Consider the following 24,516-nt stretch of genomic DNA (forward strand, 5'->3'; position numbering starts at 1 on the left):
TGCTTGTACCAGATTGCTGCTTCCTGGTTTCCTGTTTGCTGAACTCTAATTTCCTGACGGATGGCACCCACTGCTTCCTCAGCTGCTTCTGCCTCCTCATCCTCACCCCCACCACCACCACCACCATCTGCTTGAGGGCCTGGGGATGTGAACCGGCATGATGATGTAGAGGGGGAACAAGAAGAGGAAGTGGATGAGGTAGTGAAAGTGCCCACTACCAGCTGCCAATGTAAGTCTTGGGTATGGAGGCTCTTTACCACCATAGGGAGGGGTACCCAAGGCACACAATGCCAAGGTTCACGGCAATGAGTTCCACATGGTACTCAGTCATGGCATATCTGGGCTGTACAGCTACAGGACCACCTCCATGCGGTGACATCTGAGGTGGAGCCACAAGGCAGCAGTTCGGATGGTTGTTCCCTTCGAACAGGGTAGTAGGTTGAGTTCCTCTGCAGCATCCCTGACATCTACTCCTGTCACCACAAGGGCCACTCCTGTGGGGCAGCGGATCCCTGAGCCAGCCTCACAGGCCATACACACCACAGCTGACCCTTACCTTTGAAAGGTCACTGTATTGTGCATGTACTGCAATGCAGTACTCTGCAGGGGTGAGCAATTACAGAGTTCTTTCGAGGCTACGGTCCGGGAGCACGAGGGAAAGTGCCCCCTGCCTCCATGAGGCCCACCCAACATTTCCTGTCTCAACCTACCCCTTCGTCCGTGTGATTGATGCCCCTTGCCTACCCTCCCTTCCCTTCACTTCCTTGTGTGTCATGTTAAAAAATACCCCAGAAAATATAAAACAAGAAAACACAGAAACAAAAATGGCTCTTTTCAGAGCCACCTTTCACAGTTTAAAAATCGGAGTGCCAATGAAATGGTGCAAGCCCCTGTGCAGTCCATGAAGTCCGCGGATAGCGTGGTAGTCCATGGACTTCCAAAGCATGCAGGTTGTGGCAGCATGTAAACCATTGCATTATTTTCCGAGAGAAAGTGGTGGCTCTGAAAAGAGCCTTTTTTGTTTTTTTGTTTTTGTTTTTGGAATTTTTGAAGTGGCCAACACCTACTGCAGAAATGCTTCCAAGAATGGCTGAAAAGCATGTTGGATATTTTGCAAAAAAAGGTGATTGACAGCATCAGTAAGATGGACTCCATCTCTGCGGAAAATGTTGGTGCTACAAAATGTAATGTTTTCATTGTGGAAACATTTCGCAAAAATGCGCAAACAGCCTTGTTGACATTGCGCCTGGCTTTCTCCATTTGCGAACAAATGAAAAAGAGCGCAGCCACATCTGTCTCTGGGCAAGGCGTGAAAAAATTACTCAAGTGTTTGGAAACATGTCCATGACTTTCTCAAGTGCCTCCTTCATCGCAAACTGCAGAGAGATTACAATAATGTGGCCTAAACTGTTCCTTCCACAATAAATATTAGTAATGGCTTGATGATGCTGCATCACCAAAGTGGCACAAAGGGGAAGCAAATCCAGCTACTTCATGCCACGCACTCCATACCAGTGCACATCCACATGAGGGAATCCAAGATGTGCAGCCACTCCACAGTGCTCTGCATACACCTGCAACCAATGTATCCAAGAGTTCCCAAAAATCCAGACACTCTGCCTCCTAAACCACAAAGCCATAGCCATAGCACCTGCACTCCTCTCAGCAAACAGAGCCTCTGCTACACTCTCTCCTTGCACACCACACCAGGGAACCTAATTGACATATCCCCTGGTCTCCAAAGTCTCATTTCCAAGCCTGCCATCCTCAAAAGTCCCAGATGTGGCACGTGCAATCCACTAACTACTGCAGATCAGGCAAATCAAGGGTGTGGGGAGAGAAATTTAACCCAGGGTAGGGGATGTCCTCTATTGTGTTTTTTTAGGTGCTAGTAAACAAATACCTTTTGTTGGTATCAGGTAATAAAATTGCGGCAAAAATGTTGCCGGTAAAATAAAATCACAGCAAAAATGCTGTGGTTTGACCCGGTAAAGGTGTACCCCATTATACTATTTAAGGGGAGCAGGGATTGTGGGGGTGTCTCCCGCTCCCCTTAAATGGTTTAATGGGTCTGGGGGTGTCTCCCACATCCTTTACATGATTGTGGTGAAAAAAACACAGCATATCCGCCGTGATATTTTGTAATCATAGCCATTTTTGCCACAATTTTAAGACGTGGAACACTTTTGTATACTATTTCATTTGGGGGGTTTTTCTCTTCTTTTTCTCCTTACTGCCTCACATTAACCTCTGCAAAGCATCCCTTAGATTGGGAAAAAACAAGCATTTCAAAGAATGGACAATGGAACACCATCTGGGGTAAAATAGTGCACACTAAGGGAGTCAATGTTGTCAATAGAGGAAACCGACATCTCAGCATGCTGCAAAACTACACCCATGCCTCTATTAACGAGGCATCTTCCAGAATTTTGCTGGGGATTAAAGACATTGGGGTTTTTCCATTATGCTCTAGGTGGTATTTTGGGAAAAAAACACCTTTGCAGTATGGAAAAGCAACATCAGTTCTTCCACCAACAACTTCAGCACAGGAACCAAACTTGGAGCACTGATGGAGCCCAAATGCTCTCCTCCACAGTGCACCACCAAATCAGCAGGACCACCAAAAGTACCCATGTCTCTGCAAAGAGCAAGCAGTGCCAGCAAATTGCGGCCAGGCACGCTGTACCACAAAGACTGCAGGCCTGGAAACCTAAGATCACCATAAACACCTCTTGTCTGAGCATACCTCTCCAGATAATACACAAATAAATCTCTCACTATCCATACAATATGTCTCTGCCTCTCTCCAACACCTGCCATCTTCACTACACAAACAACAAAGCAATGAAAAAAAGTATTACCCTCCCTTCCTGTAAAGCACAACCTGGACACCTAACTGGCTAACCCCACAGTCCCATTTCCATGCCAGGCATCCTGAGAAGCCTCGGATGTGGCACACCCTATCTGCGAACTACCGCAGTGTCCACAGACCCTGTAATACAGGGGGCAGCCCTTCTTCTCTTTCCACTTCACTCTTTGCAGCACTCCCTCATTGGGAGTGCTGTTAAGCCATCAGACAGCCAGCCACAAATCACATGCAAGAACTCTACATCTAACTTTGTCATCACAGTTCAACACTTTAGATGTACTGTTGAACACCCAGAGTACAGATCTCCTGTAATTGAAAAGCACCTCCATCAAAAAGTACTGCAAAACTCTCCAAGATTTCTGCTTCCAGATTCATCCACCTCTGCATACAACAGCACAAACTACAGGTATGCATATATTTTGTAGAGTACATTTGCAACTCTGTCACAAATGCACAGGAACAGACTGCCTGCCACTTACCCTGCATAACCTACTTAATAATTGTACTCTCATTTGTCCAATCTCCTGACATCAAGTGGCAGTTACTTACAATGCTATGTGCTTTCAATGTTTTCTTTTTATGCCCACTTGCAGAACATCTGCAAACCACATATTTCACTTTCATTAGCACTCACTCTGTTGTTGTTGTAAAACAAACAAAGAAAACCACATTGGGAACATTTGCACAGCAATTTCAAGTGGCAAATCCTATGTTAAATGCCCAGAATGCACACAGAGAAGGGAAACTGCATGTATGTTAGCAAAGCATGGCAAGTACATCCATTGCAAAATTACCAAAATGCACCATTGGAAGGAAAGCAAAGACATGCATGTGTACATTGGCAACAGTGCTGTCTGTAAATTTGAATAAATAAATGCAAGTACATAAAAGGATTTCTGCACTCATGTAGCAAGCATCTATGTGTGGAAACTTAATAAAATTCCACACTGTAACATTCTCCTTTCCAATCTGTATATCTTTCTGCACTTTTTCTCACCCCACTGGGACTTGCACTAATCCATTTCCAAAGCAAGTAGTGCAATAGCATCTCACAGTTTTGCAAAAGTGCAGCCCCATAGGGCACAGTTATCATTACAGCACTGGCCCCAATAGCAACAATGCTGATGCTCTCAAGTTCCCACTCCTATGCAGTGCTGTACAATTGGACACACACACTAACTCTTCCTGCAAACACATCCTCCTACAATCTAAAATAATGTGTTCTCCTAGTGCTATTGCTCTGCCATTAACACATATACCCACTAACGTCCTTCTTTCTCAATTGCAGTGAAGATCAGCCTCCTAAAAGCCAGCGACATCTCTACTGGAAGATAAAACCCAGAAAAAACCTAACGTTAATGTAGCCTACTCTTCACATCCAACAAATTAAGTGCAGTAGTATGGTAGTGTTCTGCCTGTTACTCAGACAGTGCACAAACATACCTGTACAACCTTCCCAACCAAAAGTAACAGCCCTTTCCACAATCACACACCCATCTATGTATGCCGACCCTCATATTCAGACACTTAAGCACAGTGCACACAAATACATTGCACAACTTCTAAACCCACTCATTCCTTTTTTCTCCAACTGACACAAGATAATGCATACTAAAAAGCAAGTCTGTAGAAAACAAACCATAAATAGAGCAGATAAAACTCAAAGCATGGAAAATAGCCATAAACCTCTAGAAGAATTCAAACAAAACAGTTAATACAGTCACTGAGCGTAACAGAGCCAGGTAGCAGGAAAAAAAGTGTGACCCCTCTTCCAAAATGTAAAACTACAAATAAATGTATTAAGAAGAATGCAACTACCAGTCGTGCTAACACTGCATCTACCAATGTTAACGTAGCCACAGATAAGCATTCCAAAAAAGATATTCTACAAGAAATGTTCCACAACAGAATCCTTCAGAACCTTATAAAAACAGGGGAGAAATCACGATCAACCCTTACAACTTACCGCAGAAAACGGATCCTGGAAGCTTTCATAGATAGTGCAAGGTCCTCAAAAGGAAATTGTATATATTCATTTTAAAACGAATGAAATCACTTACAAAACTAATTAGTAAACTACAGAAAGTATTTTGAAACATACACTATATCATCATAGATACCTTTGCAAACTTCTGTGGAGGTGAGTGGATTCACACAGCCAGGACAGAGCCGTATTTCAATGAAGAGGCATATAAACAAGAGCAAACAAACCCAATTGCCATAGATAGCAGTGGACGAGGGTATGAAAATGTAGACAGCACCATTGTGGCCGAAGAAAGGCTGATTGAAAGAATATCCCCAACAAATTTACAATCAACTCTCCATTGCACTGCACCAATCCGTCCCGTCTACAAATAAACATGTACCTCAAAGTGTAACATACGAAAACAATACTTCAAATCTTTACGGCAATTCCTCAATCACTATGTCCAAGTCAATCAAAAAATTAAAAATGAAAATATTACAAAGAATGGACTCCTGTCTAGTGCGCCAATAAACAGGACTGTGAGGACATTCACTAGCCTGCATTTCCGGTCCTGCTTGCAGAAGCACATTTCACCACATCAAAATGTTAGCACCACACCTTTCTACTATACAAAATTCATGTCAGTGACTGTACTATGCAAAAAGTCCTGCCTTAGCACTGGAACATTTAAATCACATTCTCCTACATGGCACAGCCAAAGGACTCCTGGAAGAAATAGACCACATCCAAAGCAAATAATTTGGAAGTGACAACACTTACAAAATGCAGTAACTTTAGAACAGAGTAGCAACAACCTTGCAAATGCCAACCTTCTATTACACATGTACAAAAAAGAAATAGCAAAGTTTGAAAGCACATCTGTTCAAGTACCAAACCAAGTATGTCTCTGTTGTCACAGAACCTTTTGTACAAAGGGCACCAAAACTGTAGATATAGGCTACACAATAGAAGACAATGAGGATTCCCAATGGTTTCAATTAGCTCTCTAACTTATAGCAAAAAACAAATATGAAATGACTAACCCCTCAATACTTCGCACATAGTGCACTTCAAAGCTTGATAATAACCAACTGCCTTCACGGGCTATCACTAATAACTTGGACATATTCCCACTTCCAAAACCACTCCAACAGCTTAATTGGTATGAGAGCCTTGTAATCCAAACAGTACACCCAATTCAAGCGATAATACGCCTTCAACCGAAAACAGCCAAGTTGCCTTCTTGTGAATTGCTGAAAGGCTTTCGTGGCAAAGTAGTTTATTTGCCATTAGAGCTTAAAGGAAATGTAGACATGCTGCGAGTGCAACGGCCAATAGATCAATCTTTGATTATCCTAGTGAATGGTGTACCTACAAAAGACAAAATAAATTGGCAGCAAATAGTAGACTTAAACAAAGTAAAAGAACCCCTACTATATTATCTTAAAGAGAACAATGAATACTACAAAGAAATAAACATTGAAGAAAACCTGAGAGAAACCACCAAAATTATTCAGGATTCCTCATCAACTGGCCAATTTGAACTTGTAGATCCTACTACAGCATCCAATATTTTAGACCAGTATGCAATTCACCCACTGCACTCCAAAGACAGCATAGATGATGCACTAGAAACATATCAAATGTGGCAAGCCAAAGGATCACCAATCAGCATATTGGAAAAAAGTGTAGAAGCACAAGCCTTTCTTCTACTCTTTCCTACTGGAAAAGGTGGAAGGCATGAAGTAAGATGAACACAAATAACAGCATCAGAATACCGCTCTTTATGAATGTATTCTGAAGACCCTAGATTCAGAAAAAACCTTGAATACATATTCCACCTCCTGTTTGAAAGTGAAATAGCAACTCTATGTTTTATGGAGTTGCACACACATTGAAAACAGGTTCCAATATTTTAAACATGTCTGCTACGCATCTACTTCAAAAGGTGCAAGACAAAGATGAAGTTTTGCAGTCAACTATCAGAAATCTCTTGGCAAACATGTGTGGTGCGGAAAAATACTGGTTCTGACGTCACACAGATGTACGGTGCATGCTACGCAACCTCGGCCCACCGACATGGTTTGTCACTTCAAGTTGTGCAGAGTATGCATGGGAAAACTTGCACGATTTCCTACGCATAGTAAACAAAAACAAAGCAGGGATACACATGAAAACACCAGGAGAACTCTGCTCTCTTGACCCTGTAAATGTGTCAAGGTACTTCCATCATTGCTTTATAGCCATGCTGCACTTCATTTGCAATAAAACAATTATCCCCTCGGAGAAGTGGAACACTTCTTTTGGAGAAAAGAATATCAAGCCAGAGGAGCACCACACATCTACATGTTTTGTGGATAAAGGATGCTCCAAAATTTGGTCAAGACAATGATGCCACTGTTTTGCAGTTCATTCACACATTTTTCACTTGTGAAATCCCTTCAGATTGTGCATATAGTGAGCTACATGCACACATCTTGCAGTTTCAAAGACATAAATGTGGCAAGTACTGTCGACACAGATATAAAAACAAAGGCAAATACTACACCAAATACCGCTTTGTTTTCCCTAGGCAGTTTCAGCAAAAGGACAAGTAAACAGCTTCATGTCTTCTGTTAGACACAGGGTGAAAGGCAAATTGCCTAAGAAACAAAGCATCAAAGTACATCAATGATTACAATACAATCATTGCCCTCTTGTGGAATGCAAACATAGATCTGCAGTGCATTGTAGACAATTCCACTGCAGTTGCACGATATGTCACAGCCTACTTAACCAAAGCTGAGAAAAAACAGAGCTGAAAGACCTCTGGGATGACATATCATCTGACAAAATACTGTCACAAAAATATACAGCTTTGACATAAAAATGCTCTCCGATAGAGAATGTGGTTGCTACGAAGCCACAGACCATTTAACTGGCACAGCCTTATATGGGAAATCTGAAAACATAGGGCCTCATTATGAATGTGATAGTCTGGCATTGTTGTTTCCCAACTGGCACACTACAACTCTGCCCGTGTAGGGTCAGACCTGGTGGGCAGAACAGTGCCTGCCCATGGACTATGGGACTCCATGGGAATGGGGACTCACAATATTACCGGCGCCTGACTTCCTGGCCGCCGGGGTCAGAATACCCTGTTGTTACTGGGAAGTCAGGTGCCGGTAATTCATTACGGGACCGGTGGGAATCCGGCCGATTTTAACCGGCACAGTTAACGCCAGACCCATAATGAGGCCCATAGTCTGGCTAAGCCTTGATCCTGCTGCATCCAGAAAAAGAGTTCTCAAATTGTACCAAGACATAGGAACAATAGCCAAAAATGACCCCAACAGCCAGGACATTTTGAAAAACTATTTATTGGACACATACTAGCCAAACAAGAGTACTGCTTTGGAAACCATGTGTCTTTACCACATAGCCCAAAATGTCTCAAACAAAAATAATATTAAACCAGATGAGAAAAAAGGTAAGTACATAGTCAAAGGTTATGAGGACAGCCTGGTTAGATTGACCAAACACAGCTTGATTAATCATATGAAGCTATCATTTATAACTCTGCAACATAGAGAACTTTAATACATGTCCCTACTGCAACTTTTTAAACCATGGAGAAAAGAAGAAGATTTATTGGACACCCATGCCTCCTATGAAGATGCTTTCAATACAAGTGCAAGCACTATAACAGATATAAATTTCAAGCAGTACAAAAACATGTTGGACAATGAACGCCAGCAAGAGGAAGAACTTCAAACACAACTAAATGTAGACACTCCCAAGAGCAGTCAACCATCTCTTACAGGAAGTCAAGAAGCACTTAGAGAGCCACTCATAGCAAATAAGGCAAAATGACCCATGACTGAAGTAGAAAACGCCATGTGTCAGTATGAGGAATCTGAAGAAAATGTTGCTCTACTGAATTCACAACTGAATGATGAACAGCGTATCATTTTCCTGGAAGTAGCTACAGTTACTTAACATGGTGGGCAGCACGAAAATAAAACGTCTACCTGTCAAAACTATGAACCTGTACCCCTGTATGTATGTGGTGAAGCAGGTTCAGGCAAAACATTCTTAATAAAAATCATCAGCAAGTTCCTCCAAAAATTTACAAACAGCAAGCTTTCAGCTGTTGTAACTGCCCCCACAGATTTAGCTGCCTACAACATAGGTGGTGTTACTTTACACCAATTGCTACTCTTCCAGTAGAACACAAAAACAAATTAGAGTACTACAAACTTTCAGCAGAAGCTACTATGGAGCTATGCAGAATTCTGAAACAATAATTGAGGTGAGCATGGTCTGCAACCTAAAGTTGTCTTTGATCCACCTCAGATTGCAAGAGTTCCTTAAAACGAACTATGAAGCACTCTTTGGAGGAAAACACGTTATTGTTTTCAGAGATCTTCAATTAACACCAGTAAAAGGTGAACGTATTTTTAAAACCTTAGGCCACAAACTGTGCCGTAACACACCTGGCAGCATAGGAAATATACATCTCTGGCAACATTTTCAATACAGAGAACTAACTCAAAACATGCGTCAGTCTGCAGACCTCATCTATGCTAACATTTTGAAAAGCATTTGTATTGGTGTGCACATTCTATCTTAAATAGCAGACTCATCCATGAGCTATATGGGCATAACACATCTGCTACTGATGTCATGGAACAATTAGCACACACAAATGTAAAATGAATGTCCTTAATGCCAACCCTAGCAAGCTGTGCACAATTCAATGAAACAATGTTGAAAAAGGCATTGCAATCAATAGTGCAAATTAACTCCACAGACAAACTGGACATGCACACAATGACAGTGCCTATGTGTCAACATGCCAGAGCACGACTACATAGCTTAGAAAACTCCATCTCCAACACAGCTTGTTTGGAGAAAATGTTAACATTGTGTTTAAACTGTGGAGTAATGCTAAAGCGTAACCTTGACATGGAGCATGGTTTAGTTAATGGAGCACTTGGTACAGTTGTTTGCTTCCAGACAGACCCATTTGAACAACAACATTCAGTTTGCCAACATCCACTTTGACAAGCTTTCTGAAGTTAAAATGATAGGATGCTCAACAGCCCGATTCCTTCTTTTCAAAGAAATGCATGTATGCATATTCAGTCACTATTCATAAATCACAAGGTCTAACCCTAGATCATCCATTGATTGGCATTGGCAGCACAGTCTTTAAAGGAGGCATGAGTTACGTAGCACTGTCAAGCCTACGTACACTTGAAGGACTATTTCTAGTCAATGTTGATACAAAGTCCAGACTGACATTCCTTGCATCGTAGAGTACAACAAACTATGTGCACTCTACACACCCTGTCTCAAAATGTAAACTGTTCCTCAAAAAGGAAAACTTGGTAAAAGAAAAGTAATGCAAACACAACTTATAAGAGATCTCCGAACAGCACCACTAAAGAAATTGAAAGCAGTTGCTACTCCATCAATTACCACAACCACAGAAGGATGTAGTGAAAAGGCAAATGCATATCCAACTGCACAAACAAAGAGAAGTATCTCTTCAAAAAAATCAAGTGGAGTTCCATGAAATGACTCAGACACAGAACTGTCTGGTCCATTCAAATTTTCCAACACAAATGGTATAAATTGCTATGCAAATGTAGCAATCAATGTTCTATTGCAATTGTCACCAATTGTTCAAAATATTTACTTGAACGGCACAGACCAGTTGTGTTTGCAAATGCTACTCCTTCATAGAAATGCACAAACAATCCTGACAACACATACAGTGTCTCAGGAATTAGGCAGGAATTGGACTACTGTGACGGAATGGTGAGATTCACCATAAACACACAAGATCCACAAAAATGTCTAATGTACATACTGCAAGTGCTGGAAAGCAAAAACATACCAATACATCTTCCAGATTTCATACATGTGGAAACATACATGCACTCTCTGCAGCCATGTAGCACAGGAACAAGTCCCTAATGAGAGCTTTGTGTATTTATCTATACCTAACAGTGAATCTATTCCATTTCAGCAGTTGGTGCAAAATACAAATCATGGCATATATGTACTACTTGCAATTCAGACAATCATTCCACCTGACAGATAAACTAACATAGCCAATACATAATAGTAGTGCTTTGATGATACAACACAGATGGTACCAAAAACAACTGCAAACTTACTAGCTTCACACACAGGCAAGTATTGCTTGGCAAGAAAACCTTCACAGCATTAGGCATAATCTACCACACGGGTGCCACAACCAGTGCAGGTCACTATACTGCATACATTACAAAGAAATGTGGGTGGTTTGAATGCAATTATACTTCCATTACTCTGAAGCAGAGATTACCAGCAAATTTTGCAAGTGCCTACTTAATATTCCTGAAACCTAAATTTACTCACTGACCTTAAATCTAGCATAGCCTACTCCCAATAGCCACCAACAGGTATGTAACTGCAAAAGAAAAATAACCTTCTGCCCTGTGAAACTGTAACAACTTAGAATACACCAACTGGCCCATGAGTACATTACTTGCGCTGCTATACAGTTTTTTCCCCAATGATTATAGGCACAGACACAATAAATGTGGAAAACACACACTAGCATTTTTTCACCTATAGTATTTAAAAAGAGAAGTACTGAGTATGAGTATGTACAAACTGTCCTCACTCATCTGTAAAACTACCAACTGTTAGAATAAGCCAACAGCTGTTTTACTATGCCCATACCACTGCAATAAATACGCAACTGCATCTAACTGCACCCATAGTACTGCAATGGCACTTGGCAATTGTAGAAAATTGAAATCTTCCAACTAGAATGAAGATGCTTGAAAACATACCCTGCACAACTGTGAAACTGTAAACAATTAGAATATGCCAACTGGTATCTAACTGCAACCATAATACTGCAATATTACTTCCCATTATTACAAAATTTAAAATCCACCAGCAAAAATGAAAGTTCTCCTGAGGAAGCCCTTCAAGACTTATTAAGTATCAACAGCCAGAATACACATACTGGTATCTCAGTACATCCACAGTACTACAATGTTACTTCCAGCGGTCAAACTGCTAAAATTGACCTTCACAATCAAACTGCTACAAAACATACCTTCAAGAAATGTCAAACTACCAACAGTTAGAATACACAAACAGGTATCTAACTGCCCCCACAATACCGCAATATTAGTTGACAATAGCACAGTACTTAGAAAACACCAACAGCAATCGAACTGCATAAAGGGAAACTGTTAAAAAGAGGAAACAGATATACAGTTAGAATACGCCAACTGGTATCTAACTGCAACCATAGCAACACCACTTCTGAAAATCAAAACACATAACACCTTTTCAATTCCTCCTACTGCAACAGTGCTTATAACAGCAAGACCACATATATGTGCACCTCAAACATTCCTGTAAGTACTACACACTTCAATAAAACATAGTGTGCCACGTAACATAAAATTAATGGAAAAGTTTTTCTTTTTAAATCCTGCATGGATTTCTTTCCCCTCAGACCCAATGATTATGCAACCAAACACAAGAACTGAGCACATTGCACAGTACACTTGTTTGAAGCATAGTACTTGTAATGTACTAATTATGAGGGTCCACACAGTACATGAATGTCTGAAATTGTGCACAATTCAACATTATGAAGTACCTTCCCTAAATTGTTATGTTTCTCCTTTTTTATCACAGACAATGAAACACAAATGTCTCCTTCATTTCCATATGCAACAAAGAAAATGTGTGCCTGCTGTATCACAATATTCAAATGTGCTATTTCCACTTCAATGGTATTCTTGCACTGTGTTCTATAAAGGTATACAGTACCTCAACAATATGTACAGTGAGTATACACTTATTGGTGTCATGCTTCTTTGTAATGGGCAAATTGCATTTCTATACACATGTGTGTGCAATGCTTATGCCAGTGTGCATATTCTTCAGTGCATGGCTGTATTATGTTGCAGTGGTTGTGGCCAGCCCCTAGACTCTTGGGTGCATGGCCTACGGCGTCCAGCCATGCACCCAAAAGTCTAGGGCATGGCCACAACCACTGCAGTATAATACGGCCTTGCACCCAAAAATCTATCCAGAGGCCACAACCCACACATAATCCAGACACCCGAGTCCCTATCCACTTCTGGACACATACAAGTACTCTTCTTGCAACCAGTAGGCAGACTGTCATGCACCCAAAGGTCTAGGAGCAGCCCACAAGCATCACATCATAATGCAGCCATGCACCCAAGACAATAGGTGCAGGCCACAACCATCGCAGCATAATGCACCAATGCACCCAAGAATCTGTCCAGTGCCCTCAACCCACACACACAATCCAGGTGCCCGAGGCCCTATCAACTTCTGTACACATACTATTGCAGTGCTTGCACACAATGGGCAGACTCTAATGCACCCAAGAATCTCAGGGCAGTCCAGTAAGGCAGCTGCCAGATGGCCTGTCCTCTTCTGTACACATACCATTGCAGTACTTGCAACCAGCGGGCAGACTCTTGGGTGGCTGGCCACAACCACCACAGCATAATACAGCCATGTAGCCAAGACTTTGGCCAGTGGCCAAAGACCACACACATAAGGCAGCCACCAGATGTCGTTTCCACTTCCTAGGGGGCTTGACACAACCACCACATCATAATAGAGCCTATACAAACATCCTCATATCATCTACAGTCCACTCTCCTACCCTAATGAAGCCTGCCCGATGTCACCAGACAATGTGGTCGCCCGAGGACCAACCCGCGAACTGCCTTGGTGCCTGAGGCCCTGTCCTCTTTTGTACACATACAATTGCAATTCTTGCACTCAGTGCCCAGTCTCTCATACACCAAATAATCTTGGGGAAGTCCAATAAGGCAGCTGCCACATGCCCTGTCCACTTCTGTACATACACTATTACAGTACTTGCAGCCAGTGGGCAGACACTTGGGTGCATGGCCTCTAGCCTCTGGCCCTGCACCCAAGAGTCTAGTAGCTGGCACAACCACCACAGCATAATACACCCATGCTCCCAAGAATCTGCCCAGTGGCCACAACCCACACACAGAAGCCAGCTGTCTGAGGCCCTGTCCAATTCTGTACACATACTAGTACAGTACTTGCAACCAGTGGGCAGAGACTTGGGGGCAGAGTCTAGGGGTGTGCCACAACGACCACAGTGGTTTGGGCTGTAGGCGTGAGCAAAATAATTTTCCATTGGGTCTATGGAAAAATCAGTGCTTGGGACCCCCCTAAAACTCCCCCCCTTGACGAAACTTCACCAAACTTACAGAAAGAAATTCAGAGCAGGCCATATACTTCTTTTGCATTTGGTAAGGATTCGTCCAGAGGGAGCAAAGTTATAAGGCGCCCAAAAAGCGCTCTTACTATGAGTTGAGCAACTTAACCATAACTACACGCCCGCTACCGCATGCTGTGTAATATATACACACACATTTCTGGGTCCCCCGATTCCACGGGACCATACTCCTTACGCTAACTCCTACGGCAGTATTCCAGAAGTGACACAGGATGCCTTTGGTTTTCAAAAAAAATATTTAATTCACTATATGATGATCAAAAGCATTAAAAAGGAAAAACTGATGCATTCACCCTCTCACTGGCTTCATCTGAGTGAACCTTTTCACTGTGCTCTTTTGCTATAAGTACAGACTTTCCTAGTCCCTCGTTTGTTTCACCACCTCAGGTGTTACCATTCATAACTTTGACCATTCCGGGCAGCCATCTTTTAACATTTCAGACATCTTCAGTTTGTTGATTGCTTTATTTTATAGTACGACATTGTGTGAGTCTCACTCTTTTGTATTCCATAATAGTTATCTCCTCCATTTTCGCAATATATACACTATATACATTCACATTCCTTTGCTTTCTTTTACTTATTGTTATTACAATATGTTACTAATAAAGTGCATAGTATTTTTAATGACCTCTTTATCTGTAAATTATTTTATTGTTATCTGTGTTAGTTTCTTAAGTGGTTATTGCTGCACATTCCCATATTTATTTTGGAGAAATAATGAATCTATTAATTCTACATCCAGATGTATTGACCGATTTCATTAAGAAGCATATTGCCTTATGTCACATTTTATACATGTTTTATGGTAGCCTTCTATACTGGAGTGATGCCTTTTGACCCGCATTGTCTCTTTATTTTGTTTTATGTGCTCATTGCAATATTGAAAAAAGGGCATAGTGCTTTCAATGATCTCACCATAAAGTGCATAGTGCATGTCACTTCTCACATTTTGAAATATTCACAGTATACTATTTCATTAAAAGGAGCAGGGAAGAAGCTGCTATGATGAGACTTTCATAGATCAGACTTGTCCAGAAACATCATCACGGGTGAACAGGGTAAAGGAGGAGAAATGGCCAAAGATGGCCCAGGGGTGGTAGAGGAGGAGGAAGAGGAGGTTGGTGTAGAGAGAGTGGACAGGATGTCATGAGCTTTAGTGTTGAAATGAGAATCCAGGGCCATGCAAAGGGTCTGGGAGGGAACAGGGGAGTTAGAGACTGCAACAGGATTGGCCTGCTCCTTGCAGATTCTGAAAGGTTCAGCTGAGTTTTTAGATGCCGCAGAGACCCGGGCTTAGATTTAGTTTCTCTACTTGGAGAGGACAGAGAATCTGTACTGTCTTTGGAGCAGGCAGCAGACCAGTTTGTCAGAGGGTACGCCTGATGCCCTCCACTTCCTCTCAGCCGCCCTACACTTGCGCTTAAGGGTGGCAAGGTCAGAATTGTACCAAGAATTGCACTGGGATGTTGGCTTCAAGCGGATCCACATGACAGGTGCAAGGACATCAAGCGTCTTAGAGATAGAGAGATGAAGGGTTGAGAGGACGGTGTCAGAGTGTAAGTCAGCCAAAGGTGTAGGAGGAGGAGAGAAAGCAGCAGCAAAAGCCTCAACTGACACACGCCTCATGGGCCAGATGACCGAGAAGGTAGCTGGCAATGCTGGGGTCAGCTTGACCTGAGGGGTAGAGAGAGAGAGAGGTGGGAGGAAAGGAGAAAGTGGTCGCTCCAAGGGAGAGGAGTAGTGAGAGGGTTAGAGAGGGGGAGGTCTGAAGAGTTCAGAACATACAGGGTATACCCTGCAGAGTAAGTAAGGCCAGAGTGAAGAATAGAGAGAGAGAGTCACAGAGGTTGCGAAAGAGCCCCAAAGAGGGGCTAGTAGCATCCAGGTGCATGTTCAGGTCTCCGAGGAGGAGAAGTTGAGAGGTATAGACAAGGAGGGAGGAGGAGAGGTCAGCCCACACAGAGAGGAAGAGGGTGACCTGGCAAGGCAGCCTATAGATAGCGGCCACAGTGGGAGAGAGGGCACGGGAGATAGAGAGCCTGTAGACCAGGCATTCAAAGGAGGAATAGTCCTGCATTGAAGTGACAGAAGTAGGGTTCCAATCTGGGAACATCAAGGCTATACTCCTGCCAGGATGGTTGTTTCAGGGTTCTGAGAGGATCTTGCAGCCATTGGGAAGGAGAGTGTAAACACTTGTGACAGAAATGGCCATGAACCAAGTCTCAGTGAGACCGAGTGCATCCAAATTAAGTTCTTCCAGGAGACAGCAGATGTCATAGCAATGTTTGACTGTGGAACGAGAGTTGAGATTAGTGATGTGGAACAGGTTGCCACCTTCGAAGGACCTGCGTGGAAGGGTACAGGCCAAAGGTGCGCCCTGCAGAAGTGTTGGAGATGCCTGAGGATGGGAAGAGGAGTAGGGAAGAGATGGCAGGGTGGCTAGAGAGGAAGAAGGGAGTGCCAGAGAGGAGACAGAGGAAGCAGGCAACAGTGTGGCCAAAGAAGCAGCAGAGTGTGCATGAGTGGTGGCAGAGGAAGGAGGTGGCTGTCACGACCCGTGACCCAGAACCCCACTGTCATGGTCACATGCCAGGTAGGGTTAGGACTCGGATTTGGGGCCCCAAGGGCTTTACATTATCACCAGGGACTCTCCTGGAGTCAGTCCTGGCGCCTTTGGCGCCAGGCTCATATTTGGAATGGGACTTGAAGTGACTACTTTTTGTGTGGAAGCCTGCAGCCAACAGGGAGACACCCACACAGTCTAGTCCCTGAGAACCAGACTGTGCAGTGCAGTGTTTTAGGGTGTGGTAGCCCGGACTACTTTACCTGGACTACTTTACAGCGGAAGGCTATATAAACCACACCCAATATAAAGAACGTGTTTCTCGTTATTCTGCAGCCAGCAGCGTGATGCTCATCGTGTTCAGAGACCAGCACCTGGCGTTCCTGGAATTGCGGACCTGCAGAGGAGACAAAAGAACATCATTAACAGTCCCATTTTACCTGCAGCTTTCCATCCTTCGATCCCGGCTGCTCGCGGTCTTCCATCCCGTTGGCAGCATCTTCAGGACATCATGCACGCACCAGAATGAAGCACCTAGAGGGGAGAGAGAAAAAGGGACAACGTTAAACAGGTTACTCACAGCAATCACAGCAGTAACCATAGCCTCCTCACCTGGCTGGCCATATCTTGGCCGGTTCCGCTCCGGAAATCACTGCACGCCCAGAAAGACCATTGTGACCTGAAAAGGAATAAAGAATACAGGTTAGCCCAAAAAGACATTAGCGCACCGCTCTTTGCACTGAACCTACCTTTCTTCATACGCTCCGCGTCCATAAATCGCGGCGGGAGCCTGACCCAAGCAGCACACCCAGCGAACTTCTGCACACCTAAGGGGGAAACAATCAGGGGAAAGACATTAATAGCACGAAAAAAAAGCAAAGGTCTTCAGAGACTGCTATAATCGAACTTACCTCCTTAAAGACACTTGAATGGGTTGACACCAGTGAAGTTAACCTGGTCGCTTCAACCCGCAGAAAACTACACGCCCCTGTGCAGAAAGCAGGACGGAGAGCACGCCAGACATCATAACAAGGTGAGGAGGGGGCCATCAGGTCGAGTCCAAGGGGCTGTTGGGAGGAAACGAAATCTGTGCCTAAGTCCAGTCCTCCTGTGTTTTCAGGCCCACCTGCCATAGAAGACATCAACCCGAATTGAGCACATCCGGGGGGAATCCGGCACCAGGGCATACGGCGTCCCCATGGATACCAGGTGAACATAACAGTGGCAGATGATCCAGGGAGGTGTAAGTAGAGATAGCAGGAGAAGAAAGGAAGTTGATAAGGCACAGGAACCGTCTATCAAAAAGGAGGAGATTAGCCTGAGGGCCCTGAATCAAGAAAGTGCCATTTAAGTAGCGGGCCTCCCACCGTGTGCCACCATTAATGGGAGAAGAGGAAAAAAGAGAGAACAGAGACCTTATGGGGGGGTCCATAGGCTTGGAGAGGAAACGACAAAGAGGATGTCGGTAAGGGTCTGTCTGGAGGAAGCAGTGATGTAAGTATCAGAAATAGGGAGTCCTGGGTTGGAGACTAGGATGTCCAGTTTGAGCTTCTTCTTGCCAGACCTAGTGAGATGGATTGGATAGTCGATAGAATACCAGATAGAGAAGATAGATGAGACAGATAGCACCATAGATGGTGTGGGTTAAAAGAGGGGGGGAGGAAGAAGGGAGCCCAAGCAATGGGAGGGGTAGCGCTGGGGGCAGACAGGAGAGAGGCCCAATGGGGAACACAACAGGGAGTGGAGCACAATGCAGAACAACAAACCTAAAATATGTGATGCAATACAGAACTAGCAGCAACGCAAAATACACAACAAGGAACCTAGAAATAAAGAATGCAGGCACTGCAATGTAATGCCAAAACCACAGAGCACAACACAATATCAATACAGTAGAGAAAAAACAGTGGCAGTGTCAAAGTACAGTACACGTGGCTTAAGTTGTGGTGTGGCCTGATGCGAGGGAGCACACATGGCTTGAGTGGCAGGGAGCGCACACAGCCAAGTTGCAAGGGAGTGCATGCAGCCTAAGTTGCAAGGGAGCTCACACGGCTTAAGTTGCGAGGGAGCACACGTGGCCTAAATTGCAGAGGAGCACACACAGCCTAAGTTGCAAGATAGCGCATGCAGCGTAAGTTGCAGGGTAGCACACGTAGGCAGGGGAGACATTAGCCCATGGTGGGTGGTGCAAGGACCAGTTGCAGGGGGAACATGTGTGCAGGGGAGAGGGGCTGAAGGTCAGGGGGTACATGGAGTGTAGCAGTGCTAAAGCTCCCTGCACCTTCTACCTTTGCCAATGCAGAAAGGAGGGTGAAGTCATCCACACTCACAATCTGCGCCGCTACCCCACTGCTGCCAAACACATGCATCGCTCAACAGCGCAGCCTTGTCTTGCGAGGGCTTTGCTGCAGAGGGTCCAATCCTCGGTTCTTAAAGGCTCGGAAGCGTGGGCATAGCGTTGCATGCTACGTGTAATCGGGCACCATCTCCTGCACACCGTCCTCACTCAACACCATGGCCTTGTCCGGCAAGGGCTTTAGATGTGCACAATATACCTTGATTCTTTTTTGATTAGTTGTAATTCTCAATCACCCCCTCTTGGATGTAGTAGTATCTGGTGGATAATAAAATATTGTAATGTTTCTACACAGCTCTCATGTATTTCATAAAAATAGTTCGCAAGGGGGTACTTTATTTTTGATTGCTTGAATGTGTTGTAGTATTCTCAGTTTAGCCACAAGTTTTCTGATTCCTATATACCATTTCCTGCACCCACCCATGATGGCATAAATTACATGTGTGTTGCCACATGTCAGGTGCTCTTTGATCTTAATAGTTTTCCCTGTTCTAGGGTGTTGGTATTCTGTGGTGTTCAGTCCATGTTTGCATGCCTTACACTTCTGGCATTGTGAGAATCCTGGTTTCTTTCTGGCATTGTGAGAATCCTGGTTTCTTCGCAGTTAGGCAGTTTATCTTATTATTTTTGGATGTTTGGAAGCTTGGCACAAACACATGTCTTATTGTCATTTCTTATTTCTTATTCCTATAGGTTATCATTGCCCTAGTTTCTATCTGGTCCCTCATGTCCTTATCTTGTTTAAAGACTCTCCAAGGTTTGTCAAGGATTTTCCAAATTGCACCAGACTGTTGGTTATATATTGTTATAAAGTGTAGCGTATCTTTCTTCTCTTCTTTTTCTTTGGCATGTTCCTTGTCCTTGATGTTTAGCAGATCTTCTCTTTTAAGGCTTTTAGATTTCTCACATGCTTCTTCAATTACTTTGTTCGAGTATTTCCTTTCTTTAAACCTGTAGGCGGCTTCCCTTGAGGATTCTATATATTCGTGCTTTTCTGAACAGTTGCCCTTAATTCAAAGGAACTCCCCATTATCAGTTTTTTGAGATGGCCACTTTCTGCATATAATACATTATTCATACTCGTTTCTTTTCTGTGTATCTCACTTTTAATCTTCCCATCCACGATTTTGATGTTTGTGTCTAAATATACAATATTTGCCACCTGATGATGATTTACTGCAAACCTAAGGTTCGTATTGTTATTCATTATTGATCCAAACTCTGAAAACTCCTTGGCAGTTCCTTCCCAGATAATAAAAAGGTTATCTATGTACCAAGGACAAAGCTGTATTTTCTCTGTATATTTCTGTATATCTTTTGTGTGCCATATTTATTTTTACCATACTCTAATATACACAGGTTCGCATATGAAGGTGCAAAGGTTGTGCCCATGATGTACCACACGATTAGACATTATGTTCCAAGCAGAATTTTTGCATGTCTAATACCATCATTGAGTGATCTCTATAACTCGCAGATTTAGTGAACAGAAATTGTTGTACTGTTTCAATTCCCCTTCTGTATTCGATGCTGGTATACAGTGAGACCACATCTAGTGTTGCCAATAAGTATGCATCTTTCCATGGTATTTCTTGTATCTTACTAAGAACATCTATTGTGTCTCCAATATAAGAGGGTAATGTCGATAGAAATGGAAACAAATACTTGTCTGCCTAGATGTTTTTTCCAAGTGTGATCAAATAGCTGAGATGATTGGTCTCCCCGGAGGCTTCTGTAATTGTGTATGCACTTTAGGTACACAGTAGATTGTAGGGGTCAATGGATGTTTAACCTGTAAATATTCTCTTTTCTCCCATTCTAGTAGCCCATTTTCCAGCCATCCCTTGTCATTTTCTGAAATATCACCTAATATTCTTGTGTTGGGTTATTTTCTAATCTTTGGTAATAATTCAGCTGGTTCCTTTATCTCATTGCCCCTTCCATATAGCTTGACATGTCCATTAATACCACATTTCCTCCCTTATGTGAGGGTTTTATGACAATAGTGTCATAATGTCTTAGTGTGTTTATAGCTTCCCATTGTTTCATATTCAGATATGATTTTCCCACAAATTCCTTTTCATCTAATTTGTTAAGGTCATAAACCACCAGGTCCACAAATACTTCTATGTGGGCATTATTGGCTATCATCGTGTGGAATTTAGATTTCGGCTTAAATCCACTTTCTTCCATCAGTGCAGTAATGATCCCTATGGTACCCAGGTCTCCACACCTCCATTCGATGTCATCACTACTTGTGTCCCTGCCATCTCCATCAGAGATCTCTAGGCCATGCAAGGATAACTCTGGTGGCAAATCCTCAATGGTAAGTTCAGAGGGTTTCTCTTTGTTCTGCTTCCTCCATTCTTCCCCAGTCTGATTGGCATACTACATTTTTCTTATGAATGGATGTAAGTCTATCCTTGTCTGTGCATAATCATATCTCGCATTCGGGCAAAAATGTAAACCTTTAGATAGCACATTGCTTTCATATGGTGTTAATTGTCGTTGTGATAAGTTCTCCACCTGCAGCTCCATATTCATTTGTTTGTATTCTTTGCCTTGCCAGAGCGAGTCATCCACATCTGTGGGGTAGTATCCCCTGATTGATTCTGTGCTCCTCCTCCCCCTCCAGGTTTTGTGTAATTTTGCCCTGCTCCTCTTGTCCCCCTTCTTCCTTTCCAACCCCCTCCTTTTGAATTCTTTTCTTCTAGATGTAGAAGCTGCATTTCTTATAAAAAATGGAATCTTACGGGGGCATCTGATGTATCACTGTCAGATGTCTCAGCTGATGAGCTTCCATCTATTGATGATTGTTCTCCCTGATTTCCATTAACCTGGTTTGTTGTCACACTCCTAAATCTTCCTTCATTATACTTTTTTGCAAAGGTGTATATTGTGCCCATTTCATAGTCCTGTTTGTTTTTGCTTCTTACAGCTTGTGTTACATTTTCACAATAACCTCAAATCCAAACTTTAAGTATCATTAAAAAGTGTATTTATTAGGTATTTATAATGCGCCTATACACAATGTGTTTCGAGGTGTCTATTATCTTTATTGAGTATTTTTCAATTCCTCAGTGCAAATAAAAAAACTCCAAATATTGAAAGTGAAGACCTGCCAACAAGTGTTTAGCTTAACCGCAAGACAATCTCCCTAGTCGAGTCTAATGAGCTTCTTCAGCGGTACTAATTTTTTATTGAAAATGTGTGCCTAATAAGTTGTAATAGGAAATGCAGATGCTCATGGAAGGAATTAAAATGCCAGTGCAGAATGTTTTGCTGATGTATATTTAACTGAGGTTTGTTCATTTAGTGAGTTTTGCAGTGATTGTGTGGGGCAGTGGTTTGTGCGTTAAAGGTAGAATGCCAGTTGAGGAACAAGTATTTTGCAACTGGAAAATGTATTTTTAAATATTTAACATCTATTTGGAGATAATGTTGGATTACATTCGTGTGTTCCTCTGCGAGCAGTGTCTGATTAACACTGCTGGCAGAGAATATGCATTGCATTTTGCAGATGAGGTCTACTCTGACCTTGTCCCCACCCCACATGTATTCTTCAACGAATTTTGAAAACATGTACATTATAAAATATATGCTTTAGGAAAGAGCAAAGTAAGTGAGTTGCTTGCCATTGAAAAATATAATGTGCATATGTTATACAGTATACAAAGGCTCTCTCAGAGCATCCTAGCGCTATACACTTATGGTCTGTATTTGATGTGGGTTGCAATGGGTGTCTTGATGCATCTGAGCATTATAGAGTTATGGTGTGTATGTTATGCAGTATGCAATGGCTGTCGTAGAGCGTCTCAGCATTATACAGTTATAATTCAATGTGATGCAGTATGCAATGGGTATCCTTCACCATACAAACATTATACAGTTATAATACAATGTGATGCAGTAAGCAATGGGTGTCTTGGAGCATCTGAGCGTTATATAGTTTCAGTATTGAGGATACAATCTTTAAGTTTTTTTTATGCACGTTAAAAGTGTGGCCTACAAATAGCAAGCTACTATTGCTTTTAACATCTATGCACAAGTGTGGGAGTGATGAACCCATATATGTGCATGTTTCTTAAGACTGACTGTTTCTTTTGCGGTGCAGTTGTGTTTTTCTGCTATTTGTGTTTTTTTTTCTTTTCATTGCTTTTGTGTGTGCTCAGTGCAAGTGGTATGGTAGAGATACCCTCTGTCGTGATTGTTAGCAGATTGAGAACTTTGGGTGTGTGATAGGATGCCAGTGTGAGGTCAGTTTGGTGGTAAGTTTGGTTGTGTTTGGATTTTCTTAGATGGTTGTGAATGTCCTAGTTGCCATGTAATGATATGGTTATTGTGTGTGGGTTGAGAACATTCTTGTGAATGTGCTGGGGTGTGGCAGGCCTGAGACCCTGTGTGGCAGACGAGGTGAGAAGTGAATATGCCGAGATGGTTGTGGATGTTGTACATTGTGGTTGGTGCTTGAAGGTAGCAGATTTGAGATCTGGGGGTGGCAGTCACAGATAGATGGTGGTACCTTTCCTGTGATGGTTTTGAATGTTAGTTACCGTGGGATGTATTGACCCACTTTTGCTCTGCTATGCTTCATCACTGTGTTATGATGGTGACAGAAATAGCAAAATGGCCGCAAAACCCTTGTGCGCGCCAAAACCTCTGAAAGTCGCGCTTTGCAACGCACAAAAAGATGGCTGCCCAATCTGCCACGCATGTTGTCAGCAGTAGAACAGAGCTCTCACTCCTGAAATTTGTCACTGCGCTCCACAACAATTGAAAATGGAGTACAGAAGGAAAAAGAAGTGCTTTGCTAAATGAAACCCAAAATCTTGCTTTAAATCCCTTTTTCTTTGTTGCTGAAACTTCAGAATGTCAGTAAAGAACACTTTCAAATATCCAAAATTCTTGTTGGATGCTACAATTCACTTAGTTTAAGAAATCATTGTGAACTTACAAGGTCCTGAAAAGCTGAAAGCATAACAGGATTTCCACATCAAAAGTGGCCTGTCTGTGGGTTTGTCAAAAGTCTCTGTGCAGCAGAGAGCGGCTGTGATGACAGCTGACAGGCGCCTGCCTGATTAAACTTTACCATGTATAAACTTTAAATCAAATGTTTGCATTCTAAGAGGCCCGTTACTGATAGTAACCCATATTGTAATTGTTTTGATCCCATGGTTTAAAATCTTGAATGAGAATTTTAGCTGTGATTTGATACAACAAGTTTGTTTTATGCTAAGGAGCAATTCAACAGAATTAACAATTAAACTAAGCCTGGCTGAAGCTACCAAACTGGAATAACAGGTTTTCTCACAGAAGGAAGGTCTTTCCCCCCAGCAGGAAATCACACAGAAGCATTAATTGCTAGGTTGGGAAAGAATCTGGTCTACAGAGGCAAGAAGAAAAATGACCAACTGCAGCTAAGGAAATGAGAATTGTGAAGACA

The sequence above is a fragment of the Ambystoma mexicanum genome, chromosome 5p (assembly GCF_040938575.1).
Source record: "Ambystoma mexicanum isolate Mex_15411 chromosome 5p, UKY_AmexF1_1, whole genome shotgun sequence".
NCBI lineage: Eukaryota > Metazoa > Chordata > Amphibia > Caudata > Ambystomatidae > Ambystoma > Ambystoma mexicanum.